Below are 22,759 nucleotides of genomic sequence, written 5' to 3'. Positions count from 1 at the left end.
TTGACTTACTTGTTACACGATAGCCTCAAACCGGGAATCGCGAACACAAGTTGATTTTCGAAAAAAAAATGGGAAGGGTTTAAACCACTATTCTGCCGACATTCTAGCCGCCATAATTCCTCAGTGCTTGAAGTGACAATAAAGCCGAAGAGTGCGTTGAATTCAGCTCCTCAAACTCTATCTCTGGTGTAAAGGACAACTTTCTATCCCCGTGCGTTTGGACAGGAGAGACCGGCAAAATTTCAAAAATCGGGCATTTTGACCTTCCAAAAAAGAAATTTTTCTACACAAGGAGAACGAAGCGAACCAGGGGCCCGCCCTTTTAGCTGTAGCATCCAGGTATCCTCAGTAATAACCACCGTGAAAATCCAGCAAATCCGCCGCACTTTTTTCTACACTTTTTTTTCCGGTACCAATGGTATTTCGGTCTCTAATTCCGGGAATAATGACCCTACCGCGGAACGGGATACGGTCCTGTATTCCCCCTTGACTTACTTGTTACACGATAGCCTCAAACCGGGAATCGCGAACACAAGTTGATTTTCGAAAAAAAAAATGGGAAGAAACCCTCTGCCGACATTCTAGCCGCCATAATTCCTCAGTGCTTGAAGTGACAATAAAGCCGAAGAGTGCGTTGAATTCAGCTCGTCAAACTCTATCTCTGGTGTAAAGGACAACGTTCTATCCCCGTGCGTTTGGACAGGAGAGACCGGCAAAATTTCAAAAATCGGGCAATTTGACCTTCCAAAAAAGAAATTTTTCTACACATGGAGAACGAAGCGAACCAGGGGCCCGCCGTTTTAGCTGTAGCATCCAGGTATCCTCAGTAATAACCACCGTGAAAATCCAGCAAATCCGCCGCACTTTTTTCTACACTTTTTTTTCCGGTACCTATGGTATTTCGGTCTCTAATTCCGGGAATAATGACCCTACCGAGGAACGGGATACGGTCCTGTATTCCCCCTTGACTTGTTACACGATAGCCTCAAACCGGGAATCGCGAACACAAGTTGATTTTCGAAAAAAAAATGGGAAGGGTTTAAACCACTATTCTGCCGACATTCTAGCCGCCATAATTCCTCAGTGCTTGAAGTGACAATAAAGCCGAAGAGTGCGTTGAATTCAGCTCCTCAAACTCAATCTCTGGTGTAAAGGACATCTTTCTATCCCCGTGCGTTTGGACAGGAGAGACCGGCAAAATTAAAAAAATCGGACATTTTGACCTTCCAAAAAAGAAATTTTTCTACACAAGGAGAACGAAGCGAACCAGGGGCCCGCCCTTTTAGCTGTAGCACCCAGGTATCCTCAGTAATAACCACCGTGAAAATCCAGCAAATCCGCCGCACTTTTTTCTACACTTTTTTTTCCGGTACCTATGGTATTTCGGTCTCTAATTCCGGGAATAATGACCCTACCGAGGAACGGGATACGGTCCTGTATTCCCCCTTGACTTACTTGTTACACCATAGCCTCAAACCGGGAATCGCGAACACAAGTTGATTTTCGAAAAAAATCTGCCGACATTCTAGCCGCCATAATTCCTCAGTGCTTGAAGTGACAATAAAGCCGAAGAGTGCGTTGAATTCAGCTCCTCAAACTCTATCTCTGGTGTAAAGGACAACTTTCTATCCCCGTGCGTTTGGACAGGAGAGACCGGCAAAATTAAAAAAATCGGGCATTTTGACCTTCCAAAAAAGAAATTTCTCTACACAAGGAGAACGAAGTGAACCAGGGGCCCGCCCTTTTAGCTGTAGCATCCAGGTATCCTCAGTAATAACCACCGTGAAAATCCAGCAAATCCGCCGAACTTTTTTCTACACTTTTTTTTCCGGTACCTATGGTATTTCGGTCTCTAATTCCAGGAATAATGATCCTACCGAGGAACGGGATACGGTCCTGTATTCCCCCTTGACTTACTTGTTACACGATAGCCTCAAACCGGGAATCGCGAACACAAGTTGATTTTCGAAAAAAAAATGGGAAGGGTTTAAACCACTATTCTGCCGACATTCTAGCCGCCATAATTCCTCAGTGCTTGAAGTGACAATAAAGCCGAAGAGTGCGTTGAATTCAGCTCCTCAAACTCTATCTCTGGTGTAAAGGACAACTTTCTATCCCCGTGCGTTTGGACAGGAGAGACCGGCAAAATTTCAAAAATCGGGCATTTTGACCTTCCAAAAAAGAAATTTTTCTACACAAGGAGAACGAAGCGAACCAGGGGCCCGCCCTTTTAGCTGTAGCATCCAGGTATCCTCAGTAATAACCACCGTGAAAATCCAGCAAATCCGCCGCACTTTTTTCTACACTTTTTTTTCCGGTACCAATGGTATTTCGGTCTCTAATTCCGGGAATAATGACCCTACCGCGGAACGGGATACGGTCCTGTATTCCCCCTTGACTTACTTGTTACACGATAGCCTCAAACCGGGAATCGCGAACACAAGTTGATTTTCGAAAAAAAAAATGGGAAGAAACCCTCTGCCGACATTCTAGCCGCCATAATTCCTCAGTGCTTGAAGTGACAATAAAGCCGAAGAGTGCGTTGAATTCAGCTCGTCAAACTCTATCTCTGGTGTAAAGGACAACGTTATATCCCCGTGCGTTTGGACAGGAGAGACCGGCAAAATTTCAAAAATCGGGCAATTTGACCTTCCAAAAAAGAAATTTTTCTACACATGGAGAACGAAGCGAACCAGGGGCCCGCCCTTTTAGCTGTAGCATCCAGGTATCCTCAGTAATAACCACCGTGAAAATCCAGCAAATCCGCCGCACTTTTTTCTACACTTTTTTTTCCGGTACCAATGGTATTTCGGTCTCTAATTCCGGGAATAATGACCCTACCGAGGAACGGGATACGGTCCTGTATTCCCTCTTGACTTACTTGTTACACGATAGCCTCAAACCGGGAATCGCGAACACAAGTTGATTTTCGAAAAAAAAAATGGGAAGGGTTTAAACCACTATTCTGCCGACATTCTAGCCGCCATAATTCCTCAGTGCTTGAAGTGACAATAAAGCCGAAGAGTGCGTTGATTTCAGCTCCTCAAACTCTAACTCTGGTGTATAGGACAACTTTCTATCACCCGTGGGTTTGGACAGGAGAGACCGGCAAAATTTCAAAAATCGGGCATTTTGACCTTCCAAATAGAAATTTTTCTACACAAGGAGAACGAAGCGAACCAGGGGCCCGCTCTTTTAGTTGTAGCACCCAGGTATCCTCAGTAATAACCACCGTGAAAATCTAGCAAATCCGCCGCACTTTTTTCTACACTTTTTTTTCCGGTACCAATGGTATTTCGGTCTCGAATTCCGGGAATAACGACCCTACCGAGGAACGGGATACGGTCCTGTATTCCCCCTTGACTTACTTGTTACACGATAGCCTCAAACCGGGAATCGCGAACACAAGTTGATTTTCGAAAAAAAAAATGAGAAGGCCGACATTCTAGCCGCCATAATTCCTCAGTGCTTGAAGTGACAATAAAGCCGAAGAGTGCGTTGAATTCAGCTCCTCAAACTCTATCTCTGGCGTAAAGGACAACTTTCTATCCCCGTGCGTTTGGACAGGAGAGACCGGCAAAATTTAAAAAATCGGGCATTTTGACCTTCCAAAAAAGAAATTTTTCTACACAAGGAGAACGAAGCGAACCAGGGGCCCGCCCTTTTAGCTGTAGCATCCAGGTATCCTCAGTAATAACCACCGTGAAAATCCAGCAACTCCGCCGCACTTTTTTCTACACTTTTTTTTCCGGTACCTATGGTATTTCGGTCTCTAATTCCGGGAATAATGACCCTACCGAGGAACGGGATACGGTCCTGTATTCCCCCTTGACTTACAGGTTACACGATAGCCTCAAACCGGGAATCGCGAACACAAGTTGATTTTCGAAAAAAAAATGGGAAGGGTTTAAACCACTATTCTGCCGACATTCTAGCCGCCATGATTCCTCAGTGCTTGAAGTGACAATAAAGCCGAAGAGTGCGTTGAATTTTCAGCTCTTCAAACTCTATCTCTGGTGTAAAGGACAACTTTCTATCCCCGTGCGTTTGGACAGGAGAGACTGGCAAAATTTCAAAAATCGGGCATTTTGACCTTCCAAAAAAGAAATTTTTCTACACAAGGAGAACGAAGCGAACCAGGGGCCCGCCCTTTTAGCTGTAGCATCCAGGTATCCTCAGTAATAACCACCGTGAAAATCCAGCAAATCCGCCGCACTTTTTTCTACACTTTTTTTTTCGGTACCTATGGTATTTCGGTCTCTAATTCCGGGAATAATGACCCTACCGAGGAACGGGATACGGTCCTGTATTCCCCCTTGACTTACTTGTTACACGATAGCCTCAAACCGGGAATCGCGAACACAAGTTGATTTTCGAAAAAAAAAATGGGAAGGGTTTAAACCACTATTCTGCCGACATTCTAGCCGCCATAATTCCTCAGTGCTTGAAGTGACAATAAAGCCGAAGAGTGCGTTGAATTCAGCTCCTCAAACTCTAACTCTGGTGTATAGGACAACTTTCTATCACCCGTGGGTTTGGACAGGAGAGACCGGCAAAATTTCAAAAATCGGGCATTTTGACCTTCCAAATAGAAATTTTTCCACACAAGGAGAACGAAGCGAACCAGGGGCCCGCTCTTTTAGTTGTAGCACCCAGGTATCCTCAGTAATAACCACCGTGAAAATCTAGCAAATCCGCCGCACTTTTTTCTACACTTTTTTTTCCGGTACCTATGGTATTTCGGTCTCTAATTCCGGGAATAATGACCCTACCGAGGAACGGGATACGGTCCTGTATTCCCCCTTGACTTACTTGTTACACGATAGCCTCAAACCGGGAATCGCGAACACAAGTTGATTTTCGAAAAAAAAATGGGAAGGGTTTAAACCTCTATTCTGCCGACATTCTAGCCGCCATAATTCCTCAGTGCTTGAAGTGACAATAAAGCCGAAGAGTGCGTTGAATTCAGCTCCTCAAACTCTATCTCTGGTGTAAAGGACAACTTTCTATCCCCGTGCGTTTGGACAGGAGAGACCGGCAAAATTAAAAAAATCGGGCATTTTGACCTTCCAAAAAAGAAATTTTTCTACACAAGGAGAACGAAGCGAACCAGGGGCCCGCCCTTTTAGCTGTAGCATCCAGGTATCCTCAGTAATAACCACCGTGAAAATCCAGCAAATCCGTCGCACTTTTTTCTACACTTTTTTTTCCGGTACCTATGGTATTTCGGTCTCTAATTCCGGGAATAATGACCCTACCGAGGAACGGGATACGGTCCTGTATTCCCCCTTGACTTACTTGTTACACGATAGCCTCAAACCGGGAATCGCGGACACAAGTTTATTTTCGAAAAAAAAAAATGGGAAGGGTTTAAACCACTATTCTGCCGACATTCTAGCCGACATAATTCCTCAGTGCTTGAAGTGACAATAAAGCCGAAGAGTGCGTTGAATTCAGCTCCTCAAATTCTATCTCTGGTGTAAAGGACAACTTTCTATCCCCGTGCGTTTGGACAGGAGAGACCGGCAAAATTTAAAAAATCGGGCATTTTGACCTTCCAAAAAAGAAATTTTTCTACACAAGGAGAACGAAGCGAACCAGGGGCCCGCCCTTTTAGCTGTAGCATCCAGGTATGCTCAGTAATAACCACCGTGAAAATCCAGCAAATCCGCCGCACTTTTTTCTACACTTTTTTTTCCGGTACCAATGGTATTTCGGTCTCGAATTCCGGGAATAACGACCCTACCGAGGAACGGGATACGGTCCTGTATTCCCCCTTGACTTACTTGTTACACGATAGCCTCAAACCGGGAATCGCGAACACAAGTTGATTTTCGAAAAAAAAAATGGGAAGGGTTTAAACCTCTATTCTGCCGACATTCTAGCCGCCATAATTCCTCAGTGCTTGAAGTGACAATAAAGCCGAAGAGTGCGTTGAATTCAGCTCCTCAAACTCTATCTCTGGTGTAAAGGACAACTTTCTATCCCCGTGCGTTTGGACAGGAGAGACCGGCAAAATTTCAAAAATCGGGCATTTTGACCTTCCAAAAAAGAAATTTTTCTACACAAGGAGAACGAAGCGAACCAGGGGCCTGCCCTTTTAGCTGTAGCATCCAGGTATCCTCAGTAATAACCACCGTGAAAATCCAGCAAATCCGCCGCACTTTTTTCTACACTTTTTTTTCCGGTACCTATGGTATTTCGGTCTCTAATTCCGGGAATAATGACCCTACCGAGGAACGGGATACGGTCCTGTATTCCCCCTTGACTCACTTGTTACACGATAGCCTCAAACCGGGAATCGCGAACACAAGTTGATTTTCGAAAAAAAAAATGGGAAGGCCGACATTCTAGCCGCCATAATTCCTCAGTGCTTGAAGTGACAATAAAGCCGAAGAGTGCGTTGAATTCAGCTCCTCAAACTCTATCCTTGGCGTAAAGGACAACTTTCTATCCCCGTGCGTTTGGACAGGAGAGACCGGCAAAATTTAAAAAATCGGGCATTTTGACCTTCCAAAAAAGAAATTTTTCTACACAAGGAGAACGAAGCGAACCAGGGGCCCGCCCTTTTAGCTGTAGCATCCAGGTATCCTCAGTAATAACCACCGTGAAAATCCAGCAAATCCGCCGCACTTTTTTCTACACTTTTTTTTCCGGTACCTATGGTATTTCGGTCTCTAATTCCGGGAATAATGACCCTACCGAGGAACGGGAAACGGTCCTGTTTTCCCCCTTGACTTACTTGTTACACGATAGCCTCAAACCGGGAATCGCGAACACAAGTTGATTTTCGAAAAAAATCTGCCGACATTCTATCCGCCCTAATTCCTCAGTGCTTGAAGTGACAATAAAGCCGAAGAGTGCGTTGAATTCAGCTCCTCAAACTCTATCTCTGGTGTAAAGGACAACTTTCTATCCCCGTGCGTTTGGACAGGAGAGACCGGCAAAATTTCAAAAATCGGGCATTTTGACCTTCCAAAAAAGAAATTTTTCTACACAAGGAGAACGAAGCGAACCAGGGGCCCGCCCTTTTAGCTATAGCATCCAGGTATCCTCAGTAATAACCACCGTGAAAATCCAGCAAATCCGCCGCACTTTTTTCTACACTTTTTTTCCGGTACCTATGGTATTTCGGTCTCTAATTCCGGGAATAATGACCCTACCGAGGAACGGGATACGGTCCTGTATTCCCCCTTGACTTACTTGTTACACGATAGCCTCAAACCGGGAATCGCGAACACAAGTTGATTTTCGAAAAAAAAATGGGAAGGCCGACATTCTAGCCGACATAATTCCTCAGTGCTTGAAGTGACAATAAAGCCGAAGAGTGCGTTGAATTCAGCTCCTCAAACTCTATCTCTGGTGTAAAGGACAACTTTCTATCCCTGTGCGTTTGGACAGGAGAGACCGGCAAAATTTAAAAAATCGGGCATTTTGACCTTCCAAAAAAGAAATTTTTCTACACAAGGAGAACGAAGCGAACCAGGGGCCCGCCCTTTTAGCTGTAGCATCCAGGTATCCTCAGTAATAACCACCGTGAAAATCCAGCAAATCCTCCGCACTTTTTTCTACACTTTTTTTTCCGGTACCAATGGTATTTCGGTCTCTAATTCCGGGAATAATGACCCTACCGAGTAACGGGATACGGTCCTGTATTCCCCCTTGACTTACTTGTTACACGATAGCCTCAAACCGGGAATCGCGAACACAAGTTGATTTTCGAAAAAAAAATGGGAAGGGTTTAAACCACTATTCTGCCGACATTCTAGCCGCCATAATTCCTCAGTGCTTGAAGTGACAATAAAGCCGAAGAGTGCGTTGAATTCAGCTCCTCAAACTCTATCTCTGGTGTAAAGGACAACTTTCTATCCCCGTGCGTTTGGACAGGAGAGACCGGCAAAATTTCAAAAATCGGGCATTTTGACCTTCCAAAAAAGAAATTTTTCTACACAAGGAGAACGAAGCGAACCAGGGGCCCGCCCTTTTAGCTGTAGCATCCAGGTATCCTCAGTAATAACCACCGTGAAAATCCAGCAAATCCGCCGCACTTTTTTCTACACTTTTTTTTCCGGTACCAATGGTATTTCGGTCTCTAATTCCGGGAATAATGACCCTACCGCGGAACGGGATACGGTCCTGTATTCCCCCTTGACTTACTTGTTACACGATAGCCTCAAACAGGGAATCGCGAACAAAAGTTGATTTTCGAAAAAAAAAATGGGAAGAAACCCTCTGCCGACATTCTAGCCGCCATAATTCCTCAGTGCTTGAAGTGACAATAAAGCCGAAGAGTGCGTTGAATTCAGCTCGTCAAACTCTATCTCTGGTGTAAAGGACAACGTTCTATCCCCGTGCGTTTGGACAGGAGAGACCGGCAAAATTTCAAAAATCGGGCAATTTGACCTTCCAAAAAAGAAATTTTTCTACACATGGAGAACGAAGCGAACCAGGGGCCCGCCGTTTTAGCTGTAGCATCCAGGTATCCTCAGTAATAACCACCGTGAAAATCCAGCAAATCCGCCGCACTTTTTTCTACACTTTTTTTTCCGGTACCTATGGTATTTCGGTCTCTAATTCCGGGAATAATGACCCTACCGAGGAACGGGATACGGTCCTGTATTCCCCCTTGACTTGTTACACGATAGCCTCAAACCGGGAATCGCGAACACAAGTTGATTTTCGAAAAAAAAATGGGAAGGGTTTAAACCACTATTCTGCCGACATTCTAGCCGCCATAATTCCTCAGTGCTTGAAGTGACAATAAAGCCGAAGAGTGCGTTGAATTCAGCTCCTCAAACTCAATCTCTGGTGTAAAGGACATCTTTCTATCCCCGTGCGTTTGGACAGGAGAGACCGGCAAAATTAAAAAAATCGGACATTTTGACCTTCCAAAAAAGAAATTTTTCTACACAAGGAGAACGAAGCGAACCAGGGGCCCGCCCTTTTAGCTGTAGCACCCAGGTATCCTCAGTAATAACCACCGTGAAAATCCAGCAAATCCGCCGCACTTTTTTCTACACTTTTTTTTCCGGTACCTATGGTATTTCGGTCTCTAATTCCGGGAATAATGACCCTACCGAGGAACGGGATACGGTCCTGTATTCCCCCTTGACTTACTTGTTACACGATAGCCTCAAACCGGGAATCGCGAACACAAGTTGATTTTCGAAAAAAATCTGCCGACATTCTAGCCGCCATAATTCCTCAGTGCTTGAAGTGACAATAAAGCCGAAGAGTGCGTTGAATTCAGCTCCTCAAACTCTATCTCTGGTGTAAAGGACAACTTTCTATCCCCGTGCGTTTGGACAGGAGAGACCGGCAAAATTAAAAAAATCGGGCATTTTGACCTTCCAAAAAAGAAATTTCTCTACACAAGGAGAACGAAGTGAACCAGGGGCCCGCCCTTTTAGCTGTAGCATCCAGGTATCCTCAGTAATAACCACCGTGAAAATCCAGCAAATCCGCCGAACTTTTTTCTACACTTTTTTTTCCGGTACCTATGGTATTTCGGTCTCTAATTCCAGGAATAATGATCCTACCGAGGAACGGGATACGGTCCTGTATTCCCCCTTGACTTACTTGTTACACGATAGCCTCAAACCGGGAATCGCGAACACAAGTTGATTTTCGAAAAAAAAATGGGAAGGGTTTAAACCACTATTCTGCCGACATTCTAGCCGCCATAATTCCTCAGTGCTTGAAGTGACAATAAAGCCGAAGAGTGCGTTGAATTCAGCTCCTCAAACTCTATCTCTGGTGTAAAGGACAACTTTCTATCCCCGTGCGTTTGGACAGGAGAGACCGGCAAAATTTCAAAAATCGGGCATTTTGACCTTCCAAAAAAGAAATTTTTCTACACAAGGAGAACGAAGCGAACCAGGGGCCCGCCCTTTTAGCTGTAGCATCCAGGTATCCTCAGTAATAACCACCGTGAAAATCCAGCAAATCCGCCGCACTTTTTTCTACACTTTTTTTTCCGGTACCAATGGTATTTCGGTCTCTAATTCCGGGAATAATGACCCTACCGAGGAACGGGATACGGTCCTGTATTCCCCCTTGACTTACTTGTTACACGATAGCCTCAAACCGGGAATCGCGAACACAAGTTGATTTTCGAAAAAATTCTGCCGACATTCTAGCCGCCATAATTCCTCAGTGCTTGAAGTGACAATAAAGCCGAAGAGTGCGTTGAATTCAGCTCCTCAAACTCTAACTCTGGTGTATAGGACAACTTTCTATCACCCGTGGGTTTGGACAGGAGAGACCGGCAAAATTTCAAAAATCGGGCATTTTGACCTTCCAAAAAAGAAATTTTTCTACACAAGGAGAACGAAGCGAACCAGGGGCCCGCCCTTTTAGTTGTAGCACCCAGGTATCCTCAGTAATAACCACCGTGAAAATCTAGCAAATCCGCCGCACTTTTTTCTACACTTTTTTTTTCGGTACATATGGTATTTCGGTCTCTAATTCCGGGAATAACGACCCTACCGAGGAACGGGATACGGTCCTGTATTCCCCCTTGACTTACTTGTTACACGATAGCCTCAAACCGGGAATCGCGAACACAAGTTGATTTTCGAAAAAAAAATTCTGCCGACATTCTAGCCGACATAATTCCTCAGTGCTTGAAGTGACAATAAAGCCGAAGAGTGCGTTGAATTCAGCTCCTCAAACTCTATCTCTGGTGTAAAGGACAACTTTCTATCCCCGTGCGTTTGGACAGGAGAGACCGGCAAAATTTCAAAAATCGGGCATTTTGACCTTCCAAATAAGAAACTTTTCTACACAAGGAGAACGAAGCGAACCAGGGGCCCGCCCTTTTAGCTGTAGCATCCAGGTATCCTCAGTAATAACCACCGTGAAAATCCAGCAAATCCGCCGCACTTTTTTCTACACTTCTTTTTCCGGTACCTATGGTATTTCGGTCTCTAATTCCGGGTATAATGACCTTACCGAGGAACGGGATACGGTCCTGTATTCCCTCTTGACTTACTTGTTACACGATAGCCTCAAACCGGGAATCGCGAACACAAGTTGATTTTCGAAAAAAAAAATGGGAAGGGTTTTAAACCACTATTCTGCCGACATTCTAGCCGCCATAATTCCTCAGTGCTTGAAGTGACAATAAAGCCGAAGAGTGCGTTGAATTCAGCTCCTCAAACTCTATCTCTGGTGTAAAGGACAACTTTCTATCCCCGTGCGTTTGGACAGGAGAGACCGGCAAAATTTCAAAAATCGGGCATTTTGACCTTCCAAAAAAGAAATTTTTCTACACAAGGAGAACGAAGCGAACCAGGGGCCCGCCCTTTTAGCTGTAGCATCCAGGTATCCTCAGTAATAACCACCGTGAAAATCCAGCAAATCCGCCGCACTTTTTTCTACACTTTTTTTTCCGGTACCAATGGTATTTCGGTCTCTAATTCCGGGAATAATGACCCTACCGAGGAACGGGATACGGTCCTGTATTCCCTCTTGACTTACCTGTTACACGATAGCCTCAAACCGGGAATGGCGAACACAAGTTGATTTTCGAAAAAAAAAAATGGGAAGGGTTTAAACCACTATTCTGCCGACATTCTAGCCGCCATAATTCCTCAGTGCTTGAAGTGACAATAAAGCCGAAGAGTGCGTTGAATTCAGCTCCTCAAACTCTACCTCTGGTGTAAAGGACAACGTTCTATCCCAGTGCGTTTGGACAGGAGAGACCGGCAAAATTTCAAAAATCGGGCAATTTGACCTTCCAAAAAAGAAATTTTTCTACACAAGGAGAACGAAGCGAACCAGGGGCCCGCCCTTTTAGCTGTAGCATCCAGGTATCCTCAGTAATAACCACCGTGAAAATTCAGCAAATCCGCCGCACTTATTACTACACTTTTTTTTCCGGTACCAATGGTATTTCGGTCTCTAATTCCGGGAATAATGACCCTACCGAGGAACGGGATACGGTCCTGTATTCCCCCTTGACTTACTTGTTACACGATAGCCTCAAACTGGGAATCGCGAACACAAGTTGATTTTCGAAAAAAGAATGGGAAGGGTTTAAACCTCTATTCTGCCGACATTCTAGCCGCCATAATTCCTCAGTGCTTGAAGTGACAATAAAGCCGAAGAGTGCGTTGAATTCAGCTCTTCAAACTCTATCTCTGGTGTAAAGGACAACTTTCTATCCCCGTGCGTTTGGACAGGAGAGACGGCAAAATTAAAAAAATCGGGCATTTTGACCTTCCAAAAAAGAAATTTTTCTACACAAGGAGAACGAAGCGAACCAGGGGCCCGCCCTTTTAGCTGTAGCATCCAGGTATCCTCAGTAATAACCACCGTGAAAATCCAGCAAATCCGCCGCACTTTGTTCTACACTTTTTTTTCCGGTACCTATGGTATTTCGGTCTCTAATTCCGGGAATAATGACCCTACCGAGGAACGGGATACGGTCCTGTATTCCCCCTTGACTTACTGGTTACACGATAGCCTCAAACCGGGAATCACGAACACAAGTTGATTTTCGAAAAAAAAATGGGAAGGGTTTAAACCACTATTCTGCCGACATTCTAGCCGCCATGATTCCTCAGTGCTTGAAGTGACAATAAAGCCGAAGAGTGCGTTGAATTCAGCTCTTCAAACTCTATCTCTGGTGTAAAGGACAACTTTCTATCCCCGTGCGTTTGGACAGGAGAGACTGGCAAAAATTTCAAAAATCGGGCATTTTGACCTTCCAAAAAAGAAATTTTTCTACACAAGGAGAACGAAGCGAACCAGGGGCCCGCCCTTTTAGCTGTAGCATCCAGGTATCCTCAGTAATAACCACCGTGAAAATCCAGCAAATCCGCCGCACTTTGTTCTACACTTTTTTTTCCGGTACCTATGGTATTTCGGTCTCTAATTCCGGGAATAATGACCCTACCGAGGAACGGGATACGGTCCTGTATTCCCTCTTGACTTACTTGTTACACGATAGCCTCAAACCGGGAATCGCGAACACAAGTTGATTTTCGAAAAAAAAAAATGGGAAGGGTTTAAACCACTATTCTGCCGACATTCTAGCCGCCATAATTCCTCAGTGCTTGAAGTGACAATAAAGCCGAAGAGTGCGTTGAATTCAGCTCCTCAAACTCTACCTCTGGTGTAAAGGACAACGTTCTATCCCCGTGCGTTTGGACAGGAGAGACCGGCAAAATTTCAAAAATCGGGCAATTTGACCTTCCAAAACAGAAATTTTTCTACACAAGGAGAACGAAGCGAACCAGGGGCCCGCCCTTTTAGCTGTAGCATCCAGGTATCCTCAGTAATAACCACCGTGAAAATCCAGCAAATCCGCCGCACTTATTACTACACTTTTTTTTCCGGTACCAATGGTATTTCGGTCTCTAATTCCGGGAATAATGACCCTACCGAGGAACGGGATACGGTCCTGTATTCCCCCTTGACTTACTTGTTACACGATAGCCTCAAACTGGGAATCGCGAACACAAGTTGATTTTCGAAAAAGAAATGGGAAGGGTTTAAACCTCTATTCTGCCGACATTCTAGCCGCCATAATTCCTCAGTGCTTGAAGTGACAATAAAGCCGAAGAGTGCGTTGAATTCAGCTCCTCAAACTCTATCTCTGGTGTAAAGGACAACTTTCTATCCCCGTGCGTTTGGACAGGAGAGACCGGCAAAATTAAAAAAATCAGGCATTTTGACCTTCCAAAAAAGAAATTTTTCTACACAAGGAGAACGAAGCGAACCAGGGGCCCGCCCTTTTAGCTGTAGCATCCAGGTATCCTCAGTAATAACCACCGTGAAAATCCAGCAAATCCGCCGCACTTTGTTCTACACTTTTTTTTCCGGTACCTATGGTATTTCGGTCTCTAATTCCGGGAATAACGACCCTACCGAGGAACGGGATACGGTCCTGTATTCCACCTTGACTTACTTGTTACACGATAGCCTCAAACCGGGAATCGCGAACACAAGTTGATTTTCGAAAAAAAATGGGAAGGGTTGAAACCCCTATTCTGCCGACATTCTAGCCGCCATAATTCCTCAGTGCTTGAAGTGAGAATAAAGCCGAAGAGTGCGTTGAATTCAGCTCCTCAAACTCTATCTCTGGTGTAAAGGACAACTTTCTATCCCCGTGCGTTTGGACAGGAGAGACCGGCAAAATTAAAAAAAAACGGCATTTTGACCTTCCAAAAAAGAAATTTTTCTACACAAGGAGAACGAAGCGAACCAGGGGCCCGCCCTTTTACCTGTAGCATCCAGGTATCCTCAGTAATAACCACCGTGAAAATCCAGCAAATCCGCCGCACTTTTTTCTACACTTTTTTTTCCGGTACCTATGGTATTTCGGTCTCTAATTCCGGGAATAATGACCCTAAAGAGGAACGGGATACGGTCCTGTATTCCCCCTTGACTTACTTCTTACGCGATAGCCTCAAACCGGGAATCGCGAACACAAATTGATTTTCGAAAAAAAAAATGGCCGACATTCTAGCCGCATTAATTCCTCAGTGCTTGAAGTGACAATAAAGCCGAAGAGTGCGTTGAATTCAGCTCCTCAAACTCTATCTCTGGTGTAAAGGACAACTTTCTATCCCCGTGCGTTTGGACAGGAGAGACCGGCAAAATTTCAAAAATCGGGCATTTTGACCTTCCAAATAAGAAACTTTTCTACACAAGGAGAACGAAGCGAACCAGGGGCCCGCCCTTTTAGCTGTAGCATCCAGGTATCCTCAGTAATAACCACCGTGAAAATCCAGCAAATCCGCCGCACTTTTTTCTACACTTCTTTTTCCGGTACCTATGGTATTTCGGTCTCTAATTCCGGGAATAATGACCCTACCGAGGAACGGGATACGGTCCTGCATTCCCTCTTGACTTACTTGTTACACGATAGCCTCAAACCGGGAATCGCGAACACAAGTTGATTTTCGAAAAAAAAATGGGAACCACTATTCTGCCGACATTCTAGCCGCCATAATTCCTCAGTGCTTGAAGTGACAATAAAGCCGAAGAGTGCGTTGAATTCAGCTCCTCAAACTCTATCTCTGGTGTAAAGGACAACTTTCTATACCCGTGCGTTTGGACAGGAGAGACCGGCAAAATTTCAAAAATCGTGCATTTTGACCTTCCAAAAAAGAAATTTTTCTACACAAGGAGAACGAAGCGAACCAGGGGCCCGCCCTTTTAGCTGTAGCATCCAGGTATCCTCAGTAATAACCACCGTGAAAATCCAGCAAATCCGCCGCACTTATTACTACACTTTTTTTTCCGGTACCAATGGTATTTCGGTCTCTAATTCCGGGAATAATGACCCTACCGAGGAACGGGATACGGTCCTGTATTCCCCCTTGACTTACTTGTTACACGATAGCCTCAAACCGGGAATCGCGAACACAAGTTGATTTTCGAAAAAAAAATGGGAACCACTATTCTGCCGACATTCTAGCCGCCATAATTCCTCAGTGCTTGAAGTGACAATAAAGCCGAAGAGTGCGTTGAATTCAGCTCCTCAAACTCTAACTCTGGTGTATAGGACAACTTTCTATCACCCGTGGGTTTGGACAGGAGAGACCGGCAAAATTTCAAAAATCGGGCATTTTGACCTTCCAAAAAAGAAATTTTTCAACACAAGGAGAACGAAGCGAACCAGGGGCCCGCCCTTTTAGTTGTAGCACCCAGGTATCCTCAGTAATAACCACCGTGAAAATCTAGCAAATCCGCCGCACTTTTTTCTACACTTTTTTTTCCGGTACCTATGGTATTTCGGTCTCTAATTCCGGGAATAATGACCCTACCGAGGAACGGGATACGGTCCTGTATTCCCCCTTGACTTACTTGTTACACGATAGCCTCAAACCGGGAATCGCGAACACAAGTTGATTTTCGAAAAAAAAAATCCACTATTCTGCCGACATTCTAGCCGACATAATTCCTCAGTGCTTGAAGTGACAATAAAGCCGAAGAGTGCGTTGAATTGAGCTCCTCAAATTCTATCTCTGGTGTAAAGGACAACTTTCTATCCCCGTGCGTTTGGACAGGAGAGACCGGCAAAATTTAAAAAATCGGGCATTTTGACCTTCCAAAAAAATTTTTCTACACAAGGAGAACGAAGCGAACCAGGGGCCCGCCCTTTTAGCTGTAGCATCCAGGTATGCTCAGTAATAACCACCGTGAAAATCCAGCAAATCCGCCGCACTTTTTTCAACACTTTTTTTTCCGGTACCAATGGTATTTCGGTCTCGAATTCCGGGAATAACGACCCTACCGAGGAACGGGATACGGTCCTGTATTCCCCCTTGACTTACTTGTTACACGATAGCCTCAAACCGGGAATTTTCGAAAAAAAAAATGGGAAGGGTTTAAACCACTATTCTGCCGACATTCTAGCCGCCATAATTCCTCAGTGCTTGAAGTGACAATAAAGCCGAAGAGTGCGTTGAATTCAGCTCCTCAAACTCTATCTCTGGTGTAAAGGACAACGTTCTATCCCCGTGCGTTTGGACAGGAGAGACCGGCAAAATTTAAAAAATTGGGCATTTTGACCTTCCAAAAAAGAAATTTTTCTACACAAGGAGAACGAAGCGAACCAGGGGCCCGCCCTTTTAGCTGTAGCATCCAGGTATCCTCAGTAATAACCACCGTGAAAATCCAGCAAATCCGCCGCACTTTTTTCTACACTTTTTTTTCCGGTACCTATGGTATTTCGGTCTCTAATTGCGGGAATAACGACCCTACCGAGGAACGGGATACGGTCCTGTATTCCCTCTTGACTTACTTGTTACACGATAGCCTCAAACCGGGAATCGCGAACACAAGTTGATTTTCGAAAAAAAAATGGGAAGGGTTTTAAACCACTATTCTGCCGACATTCTAGCCGCCATAATTCCTCAGTGCTTGAAGTGACAATAAAGCCGAAGAGTGCGTTGAATTCAGCTCCTCAAACTCTATCTCTGGTGTAAAGGACAACTTTCTATCCCCGTGCGTTTGGACAGGAGAGACCGGCAAAATTTCAAAAATCGGGCATTTTGACCTTCCAAAAAAGAAATTTTTCTACACAAGGAGAACGAAGCGAACCAGGGGCCCGCCCTTTTAGCTGTAGCATCCAGGTATCCTCAGTAATAACCACCGTGAAAATCCAGCAAATCCGCCGCACTTTTTTCTACACTTTTTTTTCCGGTACCAATGGTATTTCGGTCTCTAATTCCGGGAATAATGACCCTACCGAGGAACGGGATACGGTCCTGTATTCCCTCTTGACTTACCTGTTACACGATAGCCTCAAACCGGGAATGGCGAACACAAGTTGATTTTCGAAAAAAAAAAATGGGAAGGGTTTAAACCACTATTCTGCCGACATTCTAGCCGCCATAATTCCTCAGTGCTTGAAGTGACAATAAAGCCGAAGAGTGCGTTGAATTCAGCTCCTCAAACTCTACCTCTGGTGTAAAGGACAACGTTCTATCCCAGTGCGTTTGGACAGGAGAGACCGGCAAAATTTCAAAAATCGGGCAATTTGACCTTCCAAAAAAGAAATTTTTCTACACAAGGAGAACGAAGCGAACCAGGGGCCCGCCCTTTTAGCTGTAGCATCCAGGTATCCTCAGTAATAACCACCGTGAAAATTCAGCAAATCCGCCGCACTTATTACTACACTTTTTTTTCCGGTACCAATGGTATTTCGGTCTCTAATTCCGGGAATAATGACCCTACCGTGGAACGGGATACGGTCCTGTATTCCCCCTTGACTTACTTGTTACACGATAGCCTCAAACTGGGAATCGCGAACACAAGTTGATTTTCGAAAAAAGAATGGGAAGGGTTTAAACCTCTATTCTGCCGACATTCTAGCCGCCATAATTCCTCAGTGCTTGAAGTGACAATAAAGCCGAAGAGTGCGTTGAATTCAGCTCTTCAAACTCTATCTCTGGTGTAAAGGACAACTTTCTATCCCCGTGCGTTTGGACAGGAGAGACGGCAAAATTAAAAAAATCGGGCATTTTGACCTTCCAAAAAAGAAATTTTTCTACACAAGGAGAACGAAGCGAACCAGGGGCCCGCCCTTTTAGCTGTAGCATCCAGGTATCCTCAGTAATAACCACCGTGAAAATCCAGCAAATCCGCCGCACTTTGTTCTACACTTTTTTTTCCGGTACCTATGGTATTTCGGTCTCTAATTCCGGGAATAATGACCCTACCGAGGAACGGGATACGGTCCTGTATTCCCCCTTGACTTACTGGTTACACGATAGCCTCAAACCGGGAATCACGAACACAAGTTGATTTTCGAAAAAAAAATGGGAAGGGTTTAAACCACTATTCTGCCGACATTCTAGCCGCCATGATTCCTCAGTGCTTGAAGTGACAATAAAGCCGAAGAGTGCGTTGAATTCAGCTCTTCAAACTCTATCTCTGGTGTAAAGGACAACTTTCTATCCCCGTGCGTTTGGACAGGAGAGACTGGCAAAAATTTCAAAAATCGGGCATTTTGACCTTCCAAAAAAGAAATTTTTCTACACAAGGAGAACGAAGCGAACCAGGGGCCCGCCCTTTTAGCTGTAGCATCCAGGTATCCTCAGTAATAACCACCGTGAAAATCCAGCAAATCCGCCGCACTTTGTTCTACACTTTTTTTTCCGGTACCTATGGTATTTCGGTCTCTAATTCCGGGAATAATGACCCTACCGAGGAACGGGATACGGTCCTGTATTCCCTCTTGACTTACTTGTTACACGATAGCCTCAAACCGGGAATCGCGAACACAAGTTGATTTTCGAAAAAAAAAAATGGGAAGGGTTTAAACCACTATTCTGCCGACATTCTAGCCGCCATAATTCCTCAGTGCTTGAAGTGACAATAAAGCCGAAGAGTGCGTTGAATTCAGCTCCTCAAACTCTATCTCTGGTGTAAAGGACAACTTTCTATCCCCGTGCGTTTGGACAGGAGAGACCGGCAAAATTAAAAAAATCAGGCATTTTGACCTTCCAAAAAAGAAATTTTTCTACACAAGGAGAACGAAGCGAACCAGGGGCCCGCCCTTTTAGCTGTAGCATCCAGGTATCCTCAGTAATAACCACCGTGAAAATCCAGCAAATCCGCCGCACTTTGTTCTACACTTTTTTTTCCGGTACCTATGGTATTTCGGTCTCTAATTCCGGGAATAACGACCCTACCGAGGAACGGGATACGGTCCTGTATTCCACCTTGACTTACTTGTTACACGATAGCCTCAAACCGGGAATCGCGAACACAAGTTGATTTTCGAAAAAAAATGGGAAGGGTTGAAACCCCTATTCTGCCGACATTCTAGCCGCCATAATTCCTCAGTGCTTGAAGTGAGAATAAAGCCGAAGAGTGCGTTGAATTCAGCTCCTCAAACTCTATCTCTGGTGTAAAGGACAACTTTCTATCCCCGTGCGTTTGGACAGGAGAGACCGGCAAAATTAAAAAAAAACGGCATTTTGACCTTCCAAAAAAGAAATTTTTCTACACAAGGAGAACGAAGCGAACCAGGGGCCCGCCCTTTTACCTGTAGCATCCAGGTATCCTCAGTAATAACCACCGTGAAAATCCAGCAAATCCGCCGCACTTTTTTCTACACTTTTTTTTCCGGTACCTATGGTATTTCGGTCTCTAATTCCGGGAATAATGACCCTACCGAGGAACGGGATACGGTCCTGTATTCCCCCTTGACTTACTTCTTACGCGATAGCCTCAAACCGGGAATAGCGAACACAAATTGATTTTCGAAAAAAAAAATGGCCGACATTCTAGCCGCATTAATTCCTCAGTGCTTGAAGTGACAATAAAGCCGAAGAGTGCGTTGAATTCAGCTCCTCAAACTCTATCTCTGGTGTAAAGGACAACTTTCTATCCCCGTGCGTTTGGACAGGAGAGACCGGCAAAATTTCAAAAATCGGGCATTTTGACCTTCCAAATAAGAAACTTTTCTACACAAGGAGAACGAAGCGAACCAGGGGCCCGCCCTTTTAGCTGTAGCATCCAGGTATCCTCAGTAATAACCACCGTGAAAATCCAGCATATCCGCCGCACTTTTTTCTACACTTCTTTTTCCGGTACCTATGGTATTTCGGTCTCTAATTCCGGGTATAATGACCCTACCGAGGAACGGGATACGGTCCTGCATTCCCTCTTTACTTACTTGTTACACGATAGCCTCAAACCGGGAATCGCGAACACAAGTTGATTTTCGAAAAAAAAATGGGAACCACTATTCTGCCGACATTCTAGCCGCCATAATTCCTCAGTGCTTGAAGTGACAATAAAGCCGAAGAGTGCGTTGAATTCAGCTCCTCAAACTCTATCTCTGGTGTAAAGGACAACTTTCTATACCCGTGCGTTTGGACAGGAGAGACCGGCAAAATTTCAAAAATCGTGCATTTTGACCTTCCAAAAAAGAAATTTTTCTACACAAGGAGAACGAAGCGAACCAGGGGCCCGCCCTTTTAGCTGTAGCATCCAGGTATCCTCAGTAATAACCACCGTGAAAATCCAGCAAATCCGCCGCACTTATTACTACACTTTTTTTTCCGGTACCAATGGTATTTCGGTCTCTAATTCCGGGAATAATGACCCTACCGAGGAACGGGATACGGTCCTGTATTCCCCCTTGACTTACTTGTTACACGATAGCCTCAAACCGGGAATCGCGAACACAAGTTGATTTTCGAAAAAAAAATGGGAACCACTATTCTGCCGAAATTCTAGCCGCCATAATTCCTCAGTGCTTGAAGTGACAATAAAGCCGAAGAGTGCGTTGAATTCAGCTCCTCAAACTCTAACTCTGGTGTATAGGACAACTTTCTATCACCCGTGGGTTTGGACAGGAGAGACCGGCAAAATTTCAAAAATCGGGCATTTTGACCTTCCAAAAAAGAAATTTTTCAACACAAGGAGAACGAAGCGAACCAGGGGCCCGCCCTTTTAGTTGTAGCACCCAGGTATCCTCAGTAATAACCACCGTGAAAATCTAGCAAATCCGCCGCACTTTTTTCTACACTTTTTTTTCCGGTACCTATGGTATTTCGGTCTCTAATTCCGGGAATAATGACCCTACCGAGGAACGGGATACGGTCCTGTATTCCCCCTTGACTTACTTGTTACACGATAGCCTCAAACCGGGAATCGCGAACACAAGTTGATTTTCGAAAAAAAAAATCCACTATTCTGCCGACATTCTAGCCGACATAATTCCTCAGTGCTTGAAGTGACAATAAAGCCGAAGAGTGCGTTGAATTGAGCTCCTCAAATTCTATCTCTGGTGTAAAGGACAACTTTCTATCCCCGTGCGTTTGGACAGGAGAGACCGGCAAAATTTAAAAAATCGGGCATTTTGACCTTCCAAAAAAATTTTTCTACACAAGGAGAACGAAGCGAACCAGGGGCCCGCCCTTTTAGCTGTAGCATCCAGGTATGCTCAGTAATAACCACCGTGAAAATCCAGCAAATCCGCCGCACTTTTTTCAACACTTTTTTTTCCGGTACCAATGGTATTTCGGTCTCGAATTCCGGGAATAACGACCCTACCGAGGAACGGGATACGGTCCTGTATTCCCCCTTGACTTACTTGTTACACGATAGCCTCAAACCGGGAATTTTCGAAAAAAAAAATGGGAAGGGTTTAAACCACTATTCTGCCGACATTCTAGCCGCCATAATTCCTCAGTGCTTGAAGTGACAATAAAGCCGAAGAGTGCGTTGAATTCAGCTCCTCAAACTCTATCTCTGGTGTAAAGGACAACGTTCTATCCCCGTGCGTTTGGACAGGAGAGACCGGCAAAATTTAAAAAATTGGGCATTTTGACCTTCCAAAAAAGAAATTTTTCTACACAAGGAGAACGAAGCGAACCAGGGGCCCGCCCTTTTAGCTGTAGCATCCAGGTATCCTCAGTAATAACCACCGTGAAAATCCAGCAAATCCGCCGCACTTTTTTCTACACTTTTTTTTCCGGTACCTATGGTATTTCGGTCTCTAATTCCGGGAATAACGACCCTACCGAGGAACGGGATACGGTCCTGTATTCCCTCTTGACTTACTTGTTACACGATAGCCTCAAACCGGGAATCGCGAACACAAGTTGATTTTCGAAAAAAAAATGGGAAGGGTTGAAACCCCTATTCTGCCGACATTCTAGCCGCCATAATTCCTCAGTGCTTGAAGTGACAATAAAGCCGAAGAGTGCGTTGAATTAAGCTCCTCAAACTCTATCTCTGGTGTAAAGGACAACTTTCTATCCCCGTGCGTTTGGACAGGAGAGACCGGCAAAATTTAAAAAATCGGGCATTTTGACCTTCCAAAAAAGAAATTTTTTTACACAAGGAGAACGAAGCGAACCAGGGGCCCGCCCTTTTAGCTGTAGCATCCAGGTATCCTCAGTAATAACCACCGTGAAAATCCTGCAAATCCGCAGCACTTTTTTCTACACTTTTTTTTTCCGGTACGTATGGTATTTCGGTCTCTAATTCCGGGAATAATGACCCTACCGAGGAACGGGATACGGTGCTGTATTCCCCCTTGACTTACTTGTTACACGATAGCCTCAAACCGGGAATCGCGAACACAAGTTGATTTTCGAAAAAAAAATTGGCCGACATTCTAGCCGCCATAATTCCTCAGTGCTTCAAGTGACAATAAAGCCGAAGAGTGCGTTGAATTCAGCTCCTCAAACTCTATCTCTGGTGTAAAGGACAACTTTCTATCCCCGTGCGTTTGGACAGGAGAGACCGGCAAAATTTAAAAAATCGGGCATTTTGACCT

At 44.7% G+C, this 22,759-nt stretch overlaps 1 long non-coding RNA gene across 2 annotated transcripts in view; it reads right to left on the bottom strand.

Annotated features, from left to right (window-relative positions):
- LOC138715629 (uncharacterized) overlaps nucleotides 1-22,759 on the bottom strand; it is a 362,085-nt gene that overhangs the window by 235,516 nt on the left and 103,810 nt on the right. The gene's annotated exons all lie outside the window — the stretch shown is intronic.

Source organism: Periplaneta americana, chromosome 15, assembly GCF_040183065.1.
Source record: "Periplaneta americana isolate PAMFEO1 chromosome 15, P.americana_PAMFEO1_priV1, whole genome shotgun sequence".
NCBI classification, from domain to species: Eukaryota; Metazoa; Arthropoda; class Insecta; order Blattodea; family Blattidae; genus Periplaneta; species Periplaneta americana.
This window is presented reverse-complemented; position numbering and strand designations above follow the sequence as displayed.